Source organism: Octodon degus, unplaced genomic scaffold, assembly GCF_000260255.1.
Source record: "Octodon degus isolate 3935 unplaced genomic scaffold, OctDeg1.0 scaffold00061, whole genome shotgun sequence".
Classification (NCBI taxonomy): Eukaryota; Metazoa; Chordata; class Mammalia; order Rodentia; family Octodontidae; genus Octodon; species Octodon degus.
This window is the reverse complement of record NW_004524637.1, coordinates 1,965,838-1,980,421: the sequence shown is the minus strand read 5'-3', so window position 1 is coordinate 1,980,421 and position 14,584 is coordinate 1,965,838. Positions and strand designations below refer to the sequence as shown.

The following is a 14,584-nucleotide window of genomic DNA, read 5'->3' as shown; positions in this document are numbered from 1 at the left end:
GTGCCACACTCCCCTGCCTTGCAGCCGACTGATTATGAACTGAAACAACTACAAACTGTGAGCTAAATAAACCTTTTTTTTCTTCATTTTTGGTGTCAGGTATTTTGCCCTATAAACAAGAAAGAAACAACCAATGAAAAGAGTTTGACTTTTGCCAGTGAGTGACTTGGCTTGGTCCTTCTACTAGACAATGAAGTTTTTGACTTTTTATGGCTTTTAGTGTTCAAATACCAAGGGTGCCAAATTAGAATAGTCAATGGCATGGTAATCAGCCCTGAGGTTGGCCATAGTTGATGACGACCATCAACTAAGCTTGTGCTTAGTGACTTCTTGTGTATAAGATAAGTTACCTGGTTATTTTTTCCCATTGTACATAATATGGATATCTTGGTTCTGGGCTAATGTTTACTTCATAAAGCTAATGTAGCCCAGAAAATGGGCATTATGGCAAGTACTCCATTCTTTCTCCAGATGTTTCCTTAGCTACCTTCTTCTGCAGTACTTCATAGAGTGAATGATTTCAATGATTAATTAACAATATTACGTCATATCTGTTTTGTATTCAGCACAATGCCAGGCACTTTTGGATAAGATCATTGAATACTGGCATAGAAAATCATGCAGAGAAAAGGATAAGAAGTTTTCTTCATAGAATGTACAAGAAAGTAGCTTCTATATGCAAAAGTAAACAATTTATGAGAGAAACAGTTAAAAATACATGAAGAAATTTTCATCTTTATGGATAAACAGACTATTTATCATATAATAATATTAATAAAATAGTACACAAAATGCAAAATATTGAGAAATTCATATATTGAATATGTATGTGCAGTATAATTGCAGTTATTTAAAATATATAGAGTTAAAAGATATAATCACCGAATATATAAAAAAAGTGATTGCCTTTGGATGATGAATTTGGAGGTGATTTTTCTGCTTTTAGCTTTTCTATGGTTTTGGGGGAAAATTTCACAATGAGCTTGTATTACTTGTATTAGTCTACCAGAGTTGCTACAACAGAACACTGCACACCACAAGGCTTAAATAGCAGACACTTATCATTTCCCAGTTTTGCAGGCTAGAATTGAAAACTCAAGTTGCCAGATGGGTTGCCTTCTCTTTTTCTGTTTTTTCACATGGCCTTTTCTTGGTCCAAAGACAACTTTGCTATCTCCTTCTCCACTTACAAAGACATAATTTTTAGTGGAATCAAGCTCCACCCTTATGACCTCATTTAACCTGTTCATCAAGTTAAAGACCCCCATCTCAGTCACACTGGAGTTTAAGGCTTCAACATGCAAATTTGAAGCAACACCATTTAGTCATAACAGAGCCATATTAACTGAAGTAGTGTGGGGTAAGGAAAAGAGTTAAAGTTGCTTTTTTTTTTTTCTTCCTCGGAACCAGGGATTGAACTCAGGTCCTTGCGCTTGCCAGGGAAGCACTTACTCCACTGAGCTATCTCCCTGGCCCTAAAGTTGGTTTGAATGAGTGTTTAAAGTCCACATGAGGGGCCGGGGAGATGGCTCAGTGGAATAAGCGCTTCCCTGGCAAGTGAAAGGGCCTGAGTTCAATCTCTGGTTCCACCAAAAAAAAAAAAAAAAAAAAAAAAAGTCCACATGAGCTTGGGTAAATCTGTACCTCATTTAGCTTATTTGTCATATTGAATAATAAAGTAATTTTGTAGTTTGAGAGAAAATTAAGTGATACAATGAATAAAGAATTCCTGGTCATTGTTTATACTTAATATTATCTTTCTCAAAATATATGCATCTTCCCCAGAATTTTTATAATCCCCTTGAACAGACAAGACTAAACTACATTAATAGAATGAAATGTCAGGTGGCATAGATGCTCACTGTTTTCATTGTAGAAGTTCTTTTCAAGATAGCCTTGTCTCTTTGCCTGAAGAGGCAAAGCATTTGAACTCTTTCTTTCAGGACTCCTAGATTCAGACAACTGGTTAACTTTCTCTCAACATGATTTTTTTGACCTAAGTTACCTATTGACCTTTTCCCTGGATTTCTTTCCATCTTGGATGATGCCTACTACCTTCTTTGGTCCTATAGGAGGGGATATAGTGCTCTCTCTCTCTCTCTCTCTCTCTCTCTCTCTCTCTCTTTCTCTCTCTGTATGTGTGTGTGGCCCCATGCATCTGTGTGCCTGTGATTCAGTGACTCTTTCTCCTACGACATTTGGCTGGAGTGAGATAGTCCAGGTCTGTGGAAGGAGAGCAGATCCTCCCCACAGGAGCAGTGTTGCTCTGTCTGAGTTTAACATCTTGTTTAATGTTGATGGTTTTGCTTTTCTTTCTGTTGCAGTTGTTAAAGTCACATTTGAAAACATTTTCATTGTTTTAGTGGCTACATTGACTAACACACACTTCTTGATTATTTACTGACATTAACTTTATCCTCACTCTTTTTGTTTTTTAATTTAGCATAATTATATTATTATATAGCTTCCTACTGAGTATATTTAGCTTGGTTTAAAATGGACCCCTTCCTAGATAGATGGAGAAATAGTCTTTTTAAATTTCTGGAGACTTAGCATTTATTACTGGAGTAATGGAAACTATGGTAGAAAAGTGTGGATAGTTATGCACTACTCTTTCTCTACTCAATACTCTTCCTCCAAACCAAGCTACTTAGAGAGGGTCTCCAACACTGAGTTCATCATTACTATTTTATGACATTCTCTGAGATAGGACAAATGACCCAGTCACTCTATAATTTGTTGAGTTCTGTAATTATAAGGGACTAAATCAACTGAAATCCTATTTTCTGTGCCCCCACTCTCACATCCTTTTAGTAGGTGAGGGGGAATTATTGCAAAGCAGTGGTTTTGGTGCCTCCTGCATCATGTGCCTGCATTTTGAGTGGCTGGCAGCCACTGGCTACTGAGAAACTTTCAAAGGGGAATTTGCCTTCCTTCCCCAAAACTGTGGCATGAATGCAGCATCAGTCATCATTTCTCACAGTTGTCTCTTCTTTATGAACATGCTTCCTTGGAGACCTCTGGGCACAGACTGGATGTGTTAGGCAGAGCTCTTTAAAAATCCAGACTTATTTTCCGAACAAATGCCAGATTTCCTTGGAAGGCTGGTTACAACCCTGTCATCCACCAATGTATGATGCCTAAGATTGTCTGTCTGGATAATCTTCCCCTTTTAGTGTTTACTTAAGGTGGAAGTGATGTTATCCAGACCCTGGGTAGGAATGAGATCATGTCATGAGCTTCCTTCTGATGTTGTTTTTCTCTTGGTTGTGTAGTGACATCAGTATTTGAAGATAGATGGATGACTTTGATGACATTTCAAGGTGTCTGCCAGTTTTAGTCTTTTATGATCACTGAGAAGACAGTGGAAAAATGAGGCCACCATGTAAGGTGGAAATTCAACCTACAAGCTATTCATAGCATGTAATAAAAATGGAACTGTTATTAGTATGCTTTGCAAACACTAGTCAAGAATTGTCTTGTTAAAAAAAGTGCTTTGTCAATACGTAGATTGACTTCTTTATGGTCTCAAACTTGGATGATGTTTAATTCTTTTTCTTTTAAGGTTTGAAGACATTTTAAAAAATGTGCCAGGAATTATTAGTGAATATTCCCTGACAAAAATGTCCTGTAGCCATATGGATTTGGAGAATGTTGCAGAAGAGGATGGAGTTACTAGTTGAATATATGCACTATTATTCTTGATTCTGCTATACTGTCTCAGTTATTCTCTCATTGCTGGGACAAATACCTGACACCCAAAATGAGGGAAGGAAAGGTTTACCTAGCTCACAGTTACTAGAGGTTTCAGTCCATACTTGGCTGGCTCCAAGGCAGAGTAGCACAGGGCAGAGGGCGGCAGTTCATTGGGGCAGCAGAGAGCTTGAGCAAAATGGAGAAGTAACAACAATGGCAACAGAGAGGAAGTCTGTCTCTTATGTTGTGTTCAGGCTATTTGTCCCAAGGCTGGGTGTAGTACTCACACCCATAATCCCAGTAGTACTAAACCCTATAATTCCAGTGGATTGTGAGTTAGTTCAAACTCTAGAAATCCCTGCCCCACGACTGCATGAGGCTTTGGGGGGACAACTAGACACAAACCATGACATGTCCAAATACATCTTTCTTTAAATTGAATTAATTATCTAAGTATAATTAAATTTCATTTCTGAGAACTTGAAGAGAACAACAAACACCCTAGCTGTCTGTCCTCTGTTTCTTTTTAGATTGACTTTTTTTTTTTTTTTTTTTTTTTAATATTACATGGTATCAACACTTGCAACTTGCGGTTATCTGGGGAACTAGGTACATGTACATAATACAACTTGTTTCTGTTCTTTTAATCCCCTTCCTTCCCATCTCTTTCTTTCCTCCTCTAAATCCCTTTTCTTCATTTTATTCTTACTGATTATTATTAATATATACACATATATATATAGTCTAATTATATATCTGAAATAAACTTTCATCAAGTTAAGTCACTGTTACTTTGGCCCTTTTCTGGCAGTAAAACCACTAACCTTACTGATCTAGAAAGGATTTTTCACTGATCAAGAATTGGTGTAAGACTGAGGAGATGAGACATTTAGGAGCTCTTTTAGATTAAAAATACCATAAAAAATGACAACCTCACTTTACATAAAAGGTCTAGATTTAGAAAGCAAACATTTCTGAGCAGGTTGAAGTTCTTATTCTCACATGTGGGAGGGATAAAAGATAGCACAATCTGAGGTTTATTCCCCAGTGATGTGAAGTCAGTCATACCTTCTTGTCTCTGTTTTTGCCAAAATATGCAGAGAAGTGAGGCTATATTTCCATAGTTCCATTTGTCCTGTTGGTTCAGCATGCGAAGACTTTTGACGTGGATCCAAAGGTTTAAAAATAGTCAACCATTATTTTCCAAATTCCATCTATGTATCTTTGTGAAACAAAGTTTGGCACAGCAAGCTGCCTTTCGCCAACAATGTTACCCCTATGCACATGGTGGGCATGTGTAAATGTGCAAGTATATGTTTAGATGTGGCTTGGGCATAAAATAGCTTTTTCTTCCTCAGTGAGGAAAAGGAAAGCCTCAATTCCCTGCTAAATGTGACAATTTGAGATCTATGTAGGCAGAAAGGACCATGCAAAAATGTGCTAAGCTTTCACATAGTTAACAAGATGTCACTTTGTGAGAGAATTTTCATAATTAATGAACCAGTTCAATTTGTGCTGCCATTTGACTTTGATTAATATGTTGTGGAGTATTCCCTTTGGGATTCTTTCCGGTTAGTTTGGGAATCTCTTATGCTATATCCTGTGCATGTGCATGGATCAAAGTGCAGGCATCTGATTCCTGCCATGTGAGGTCAGGGAACAGCCACAAAAGCTCAGTGACATTGTCAGATATACTGCTCCAAACTAGCAGCTGACTAGTCCTATAACTAATTGGAACTCCTAACACAGCATTTACCCACATAAATAATATAAGGCTTTGACTTTCCCATTGTCCTTTCTCCTTATATAGACATAAGATCCGTTTGGACAGTCCCCAACCAATAAATACAAAATTGAAACCTAATATGTGGAGAAGGGATTGTACCATCCAAATGACTATTTTATAGAGTTTCAAAAGCAGAATTATATAATTAAGTCTCTTTGCTAATCATTTCAGAATTAGATACTGAATGAAATTACCTTTGCATCAACTTTAAATCATTTAATTAAAGTTTGCTTTGTTGCAAACACAGTTTAGGAATATAAAGTACATATACAACAAGTATCACTCAGTGTTCAATCAGTGCATTATTCTGTTGAGAAACCAGTGCATGCATTCCAGTGAAGGACTTTAACACAGATGACTGTATATGATTGAAATTAAAGCAAGTTACCTTAAAGATTAGTAACTACAGGCAGCCACTATCCCATTAGACTTGAATGAGCCAAAGGAAACATAGTTGGCCCTCAGTGGATTCTTGCTGAATTACCAAGGTTGTTCCTGCTGTAACTGAGCTGGTTGAGCAGAAACTTCAAGCCACACTTTCCAAACTTTTCTGCTGCTGCCATCTCCAGAGGTATTCCTAGAAGGTGGGAAGGTAGCATTTCTCTTGCTTTCACATTTCAGTTTTCTCCTATTCCTTTCTGTAGTAGAATCTAACAAGGGGCAGATTGTAAGGCAACCTGGGAGATAGAGTTTCAGGACTTCCTGCTCCAGAGTCAGGAAAGAATATGGAGCTGATGAACTAGAGACTCTGTTCAGCACCAATGTGTGTCTAAAAACATATTGTATATAAAGTTAGAGGTGCATTTTTCTTGATTAAATGAATGGATATTACTAGGCAAATAACATCTCTATAAATTGATCATTGTGAAATTATTTAAAATTATAATCTCAGGAGCATCTGGCAAGCAGAAGTAAGAAGGTGGCAGTGGAGTTGCGAGTTACTCAGGAGGAAATTAAGAAAGAGCCAGAGAAGCCAATTTACCGTGAGAAAACATGCCTGCTGCTCCAGGTCATCACCACCAACAATGGTCATCACCACCAACAATGGTCAACACCCCTGTATGGACGAGTTCTCCCGTGGCAACATTCTGTCCAGTGAGCTACAGATCTACACCTGGATGGATCCAACCTTGAAAGAACTAACTAGCTTAGTAAAAGAAGTTGATCCAGAAGCTAGAAAGAAGGGCACACACTTCAATTTCACAATTGTTTTCATGGATCTTAAAAGACCTGGGTATCGAGTTTAAGAGATTGGCAGCGCCATGTCTGGCAGAAAGGGGATGGATGATTACATGACTGTAGTGACAGAAGTTCCAAATAGGTGATCACTTGGACATAGTGATTACCCCTCCAAATTGGGCACCACTTCCTTCAGAGCATATGAGACCATATTAAATTGTCCACTTTCTCTCAAATTTATTTTTCACCCAACTGTGTAAAATAAACTTGCATACTTTTTCCTCTCCTGAAGGAATATTATAATCTCAAATATACTTGAAATTCCAAAGTTGTATGACTGCTAATGGGTATTATATTAAAAATGTTCACATGAACATTTACTTAAAGTATCCAACTAGCCTTATTGGTAGAACAAGAGCATGACTGTTACATGTTCCATCCCGTCACCATGCTAACAGGTGTGGTTCTGGCAAAAAAACAACAACCCAGACTTGAGAATCAATGGAACAGATTAGAAGATGCAGACACAACTACAGACATACTCAGCCACCTTATCTTTGACAAAAAGATTAAACATGTTCACTGGAAGAAAGATAGCCTCTTAAAAATAAATGGTGCTGGGAAAAATTGCTTTCTGCATTCCAAATGCTAAAACTAGACCTGTGATCTGTCACCACACAGATAAAGTAAAGTCAGAATGGATCAGAAATATAAATATTAAAACAGAAACACTAAGTTTACTGGAAGAGAAAGCAGGTAGAAATCTTGAAGACATACAAGTAGGCAGAAGTTCATGGACAAAACCAAGATGCATAGGAAATACTTCAGAGAATCAACATATTTGTGATCAACAAGATGTAATCTCATATCTTTAAAAAGTTTCTACATATCAAAAGAAATCACCAACAGAGTAAAAAAAAAAAACCCTATGAATTGGGAAAGTATTTTAGCCAAATGTCCCTTAAAAGACTTCTGTCTATAGCATATAAAGAATTTAAAAAATCAGGCCCACAAAATGCAAAGACCCAATCAAAACATGGGCTTCTTAGATGAATACACACTTCTGAGATGAAGAAATATGTAGGAGACACTTCCAGGTCCTTGTCTCGGTCCAAGACGCCAATATTTGTAATCCCAAAGTTACGTTATTGGAATCCCATCAAATTGATTCCAATCTACCACTTACAATGTAACCCACGGCGAAAATGAAGAGACTAAATTATATCTTCAATCATCGGGGAGTCAAGGGGCTCTAAGTCCAGCCATGAAGATGGCTTTCTGGAACCAAGAGACCGACCCAGGGCCTCACCCAGTTTTATTCAGTGGGGGAGTGGTTTGAGGATTGACTGAGAACTGTGGGAAAGAGACTACTATGAGCTGAGCTAGGTGGTTGGCCTCAATTTACCTCTGCAATATGCAGAGAGGATATGCACAGAGAGTAATCTGCATTATATAGTATCTAATGATTTAGTAAGTCTGGTGCTTCAGCTTTGGTGTAGTCTTTCAAGCCCCAGTAAGTCATAGCCTCTGTCTCATGGCTTGATCCCAGCTGGAGCTGCGGAGCATTAGCTCTACAGTCCTGTCTCAACCCGGCTCACATTAAAGAGCAGCAGGTATAGGTTACCAGGGAAACACGCACGCCACCTTCAAAGACTATCACCAGCACCTCAGCTAGACCAATATACATTGCTTAAGGCCAAGTGAAGGATAAACAGAAGTCCTAGCCAGCTCTGTACATAACAATACAAGGAAATAGGGTCAGGCTCAGTCAAAATGGAGACAACCGTTCTTCTTTCAAGGAGAGCTGCTCAGGTGGTCCTCCACAGAAATACAAATGGCAAATACATATATGAAAAAATGTTCAACATCATTTGTTATTCAAGAAATTCAAATTAAAGCAACACTGAGATTCTATTTCACTCCAGAAAAAATAGCTATCATCAAGTAGTCAACTGATAACAATTCCTGGAGGGGATGTGGGGGGAAAAGGAACTGTTGGTGGCAATGTAGACTGGTGCAACCATTGTGGAAATCAGCATGGAGATTTCTAAATAACTTAAAATTAGAAATCCTGTTTGACCTAGACATCCCCTTTCTGGGTATTTTTCCAGAAGAATTGAGAACATCATACTATAGAGGTAGATGTGCATCCATGTTTATGGCAACACAACTTGTCATACCTAAATCTTGAAAACAACCCAAATGCCCAACAACCAAGGAATGGATAAAAGAGAAGTGCTATTTTTATAAAATGGAGTATTACTCAGCTATAAAGAAAGATTAACTTGAGGAGGCTTTTATAGGTAAATGGATGCAATAAGTCATACCCACATATGTAAACATCGTATTGTCTCCCTAGTGTAATAAACTAAAAGAATAAATAAGACCCAAAAGGAATGAATAATAAATGGTGTGAAAGGGAAAATAACTGCTGAAAAGTAAAGAACCACTGGGATAGGGAAAAGGAGCAAAGAAAACGCTCGCGTGCGCGCGCGCGCGCACACACACACACACACACACTCAAGATAGCTAAGATAATTGTACAACCAATTTCTATCAGTTTATTGAAAGGAACAGTTAATGCTTAATTGTGTGATCGATTTTACATGCTTATATCTGGTAATGTGAGCAGGTACTTTGAAGATAAAAATATGAAATATAATGGCCATTGTTAATTTCCTATCATCACGTTTTGAAATTCTTTATCATTTTATTGGTTTTAAGATTCTCTTTAAAACAAAATAATAATCCAAAAGGACTAAATTTATTTATTTATTTTTCCATAATTTTATTGAGAAACAAATAGCAATGAGACAGTTTCAAATCAAACTGGTAGTTTCAATAATTAACACATTGCATACTGTCTTCCTAGTGGTTATTTGCTGTACAAGATGTGGACATGATATCCTATTTACAAACACTATTAGAACAAATCCCTCTATTCATTAAGAATGTAACTTTATATCTATCCTAACTATTTTGAATACACAGATACAAAAATGGACATTCATCTGTATGCCCTTTTTTGTTGAGTTCCATCATTTGAGTATTATAGGTATGTTAACTCAGCAAAATATTCTAAAAGAGTCCAGTAATCCATAACAGTGTTGGATCTTCTGCTTCACTGGCAATGTCAGAAATTGTTGACCTGAGTCCCCTATAGCTCAACATAACAGCATGGCTTTACTTCTTATACTTCGCTTTTCTGCTGGGTGGTTAAGATCAAGATAAAGCAAGACTTATGCAACAAGAGTTGTAGCTTTTGGATCTGATAAGGTCAGTGAAATCCCCTCAGGATTTATCTTGAGATCCTGTACTTCAGATTGTAGATCCTTTGTCAGTGTCAGCCATGTGGATGAATCATGGCCATTGCTTGGTCAATGTGCTCTCTGAAAGCCTGAGAGAATGTTTTCTCTCCATGTGACTCTACTTAGGCACACTCCACATCATCGATCACCTTCCTCTTTGGCCCCATAATCTCCTTGGTCAGAAAATTTGGGACACAACTGAGTTACATGATGTTACAGTACAAGTTCTCATATGTTCTGAGTCTTAATTGATCTTGGAAGGTTAGGGCCAAAATGTTGGCTTTCAAAAAGACTAAATTTAAAAGAGAAGATAATGAAGAAATGAGCTGAAATTCAGCCTACCCCTCATCTACCTCCCATTTTAGCTAAGAACTCAGATGGCCTGAATGTTGTGCAGTTATAATAAAAAAGGCAACCCAAGGTAAATAAATACCTTAGCGTAGTGGCGAGTGCTACCAGGACTCTCTTGATCAGAACCTGGTGGTCAGAGCAAGCAGAGGTCTTGGTGGTCTGCATAGGCAGTAGAGAAGCTCTTTGCTGTACTTCGTAGCCCAGCAATGGGAAGCTGTTAATAAACAGAAAAAATAGCCTCTCAGTCTTAGTGCCGTTGTATAAACAGGGTGGGATAATTTTTTTTTGTATGTGAGTTCATCCTAATATCTTGTTGGGGGTGTGAGAAATGTGCCTTGGTCAGGAGTGACTTAGCAGACTGGCAAGTACTGTTATTAGAAACCCAACCATGCCGCTGAAAGATCTGGATGGCTGCTTATTCCTGAGTAGCATGGGAGAAATGGAAGCAGCTGAGACCATATTGACAGACCGGAGGACTATAGGCAAGCATATCTCTAGAGAGAGGTCCCTTTGACCTTTGGGCCAGATGGCAGTTTCAGCAGAGGCAGAGATGATGTATTTTTTCTTGCAGTAGGATGGGTATTACCAACTTGTATGTGCAGGTGCCAGGAAGAAGAGGATCATTAGCTGATCTGTATCTTAAGTATGGTGATGACAAAGGTTTATATTTTCCTTAAATAGAAGTGATCTGAATGTTTAATGAAGGCAAATAATTCATTAATGTTTTAAATCATGTGGCCATTTTCAGCTTATGTAAGATTGAATACTTGGCAGCAAACTTGAGACCAGACATGGCTATTTTGATACTTGGAGTGGATGGCAAAAAATCAATCATTTTTGTTAAATTCAGTATACAGCTTGTCTTTGGATTTCCCTGGAAGCATCTGCTCACAGCCTGAAGGAAGCTAAAATACTTGTACCCCTGGAAATGCTTGTGTGCCCATGGAAATGCTGCTGGCTTGTGGTTATGGTTATGCTAATTTAAAATAACAGAGGGGCATGAAATAGAGTGGTTTACGGAAGAAAGTAGAGGTGGGTGAATAGTGTCTGCTCATTCCCTGGCCTTGTTTGCAAGACAAACATCTCATCACTGCAGCCATTCTGACTGTGATCAGGATATGTGGAAGACCTAGTGAGTTCAGAAAAGGTTAATGCATTGTGCAATGGGACTGGTCTACAAATCTCAGTTAAACATCTAATTAAATTCATCAGAATTTTCTACTTTCAGAATCATGTTTTTTTTCCCTTAAGCTAAATAAGCTCTGATTCCTCAAACTGAACAAGATGTAGGCTGTGTTCATGTCTATGACTGTTATTTTGGTCTTTATGGTATGCCAATAGGCTATCAAAAAATAGCCAGTGAATGAACAATATAAATTCTTTACTTAACCATCAGTTTCTTTGTAAAACTCCTATTTTTCTAGTGTCTGCAGGAAATGCCTTTACTGTTAGTATATATATCTGCCAGGCTTGCCAGCTCAAAATCAGCCATGGGAGGAGTTGCATATAGAAGCACACATATGTGACATGTCAGGCAGATTGCATGGGGATCTTAGGGCTGCCTACAAGGTGAGATGGTTAGTAATTAATAAGAGGATGTTAAATTGGTTGTATTGATTAAAAAAGCCCAGAACCTTGGTGAGAAACTCCCAGAGGCTGCCAACATAATAAAAAGTGTTTGAGCAGAGTTATATATGGGTGTAGTTTGCAGGTGTTAATGTCGCTGATGAGGAGAGTGGCAGAGAGCAGCACATGAGGCTTATAAGCTTGGCAGAGCTCACCCAGGCAATGGGCCCACCAATTATATGGACCTCTTCAGCTCTGGCCATACTTTTGGTTTGATTTTAAATGGAACATTTAGAGGCCAATGGGCGCAAACAAAAACTTGATAATTATGTTTAATTTTGAGAGTCAAGCTATGGTTTCTCACTTACCATTTCTGGCTTTCATTGCTTTGTGTCAATACATTTTGTTTCCAGATTTAGGATCAAAGAAACATTTTCCTTGCACTTGCTCTTTTCCCCCTCATGTGTGGTCTGATGCTTTGACAAAAACAAATTCACAAGGAATGTGCAAGTCTGTTGGCTTTCCTGTCATGACTGTAACCATTATATACTGTTTTGGTAGCTTGGTCATGAGAAATCAAGTGTGGGAAGAACAAGTGGCAAAAATGACTGATGTCAGGAAAAAGGAAATTAGAGGTGAGTCATATCTCAGAGACTGGCGAATATGCCTTGGTTAGTCTTAGCTAAAAAGGTTGAGTTGTCAGATGTAGAAGGTCTGGAGTGTGTGTATATTTGGGAGTTTGCAAATAAATTAGTTAGGAGACTTCAGAGTTTATGAATGGCTTTGCTCAGTTTTATAAGACCATTTCCTAAGAAGGTGATAATATTGGATTACTTTTGAAATATTCATAAATATCTCAGAATATGATGTCCCTGTACTTGAAGTAGATTATATAATCTTCCTTGTCATTTTGCTTTCTTAAACTCTTTTTTCAGCCCCTGTCAATCTCTTGATAGGTCAATGACATGAGAAGTTGGCAAGGTGTGGAAGGCAGCATTAAGAGACACAAAGGACTTTGTTGGTTCCTCATTGGTGAGTGGCAGTTATTATTTGTCACATAATGTTACAGAGTGGCACCCCAAAACTCTGTGCCTGAAAACCAAAATTAATTGTGGTTGCTCATGTGATTGTGGCTGTGGCTGGTGGTCCTCCTTACTGCTGGGAGGTTAACCACAGGGATAACTATGGCATGCTGTTTTGCCATAGGAGGCAAATGGATGTAAGCAAGGCCACTGAATTTGTAGACTAGGTACTGGAAACTTTTCCTTCTACTTGTGTGCCATTGGTCAAAGCAAGTTATATGGCTGAATTTGAAGACAAAGCATACAATTCTTGCTTTGCCAAAACTGGGCAAGGGTATGAATGCAGAGAGGGTTAAGATGGGGCAAGCATTTGACTATGTTTTCTATGTATAAGTGCATATATATGTATATATATGTGTTGTATATGTTCATGTATATAAATATAAAATCTTATATATCTATAAATATATTTTTTATATATTTTATCCTATTCTATATTTAATAATAATCTATATGACTATGATTATCTATCTATCTATCTATCTATATCTGCTAATTTATCTCATGTCCTTGGGTATGCTTATACCTGGCTTTCTGAAAGTTTTTTTGGATTTCATTTTGATATGGTTGAAATGTTTGTAGCTTTCTTGTTGGGTAGAGATTTCCCTTGGAAAGGAGCAAAATATTCTAAACTTTTCATCTGTTACTTTATTTTTGATTCATTTGATAACATTCTCCAATGAGCTTTCTGGGTTGAGAGCCTCAAATTTGAATTTTCAAGTTCACTCTTGTTAGGTTAAGCTGGAGCAGCCAATCATTATTTAAGTCAGGGATGAATTTTTGAAACTAGGAAAGAATGATGGTTTGTTTCTAGGTGGGAAATAGCAATAATTCATCTGGGCCTATAACACTCATCTTAAAAATGTTTGCTTTCTCAACTCTACCCCTACTTCCTCCACTTTAGACTCACCCAAACTATGTGTGTTGCTATGTGCATTTAGAGAAGCCGTAGGATGTTCTCCATCTCTCCTTCCTAGACATCACTTTTGCATTTCATGAAGAGATGACAAGATGCGCCATGACAGTGTATGTGTCTTCCTTTCTGTCAATTAGGCAATGCCATAGCTAATGTACTTTATGGCAATTTGTTGACACTGAGCAAATATTGAGGGAATGAGTGCCTCTGCTTTTCTCAGTGCTGGAAAAACTTTCTAGTGGAAAAACAATAAAATAAGACACAAAAGTAGGCATGATGATGTGGCACAAAGTGAGTGAGAAAGCTTTTAGAGCAGGTGGAGGGGGCGTGGCTTTACTGAGGAGGTGATATTTAAATTTAGTTTTGCCAGAGAGGCAGAGATCAGCCTTTCAAAGACCTTGGGAAGGAGATACAAGGTAGAAAAAACTGCAGGTGTGAACATCCCAACGTCATATCAGCCTTCCCTAAAACCTCCAACTTCCAAAGGTTTCCTTCTACTATGCACCCATAATTTCTTGTGTTTTGGTGGGAAACATCTCTTCCAAGTTTTTTTAAAGAGACTGTCAGTGTGCTAGGAAGGCCGGCTTCTAGAAGGATTGCTCATTTTTTAAGGGTAATTTCAATGTACACAGAAACTGAGCAGAAAGTACAGAGGCTTTTTGCGTAACCTTTCCAATATGGACAGTCTCCCCCATTATCA

The 14,584-nt window shown here is 38.0% G+C and overlaps 1 pseudogene; it reads left to right on the top strand.

Moving 5' to 3' along the window:
• Positions 1–6,877, top strand: part of LOC101583273 — a 76,629-nt pseudogene extending 69,752 nt beyond the window's left edge.
• The last annotated feature ends 7,707 nt before the right edge of the window (positions 6,878–14,584 follow it).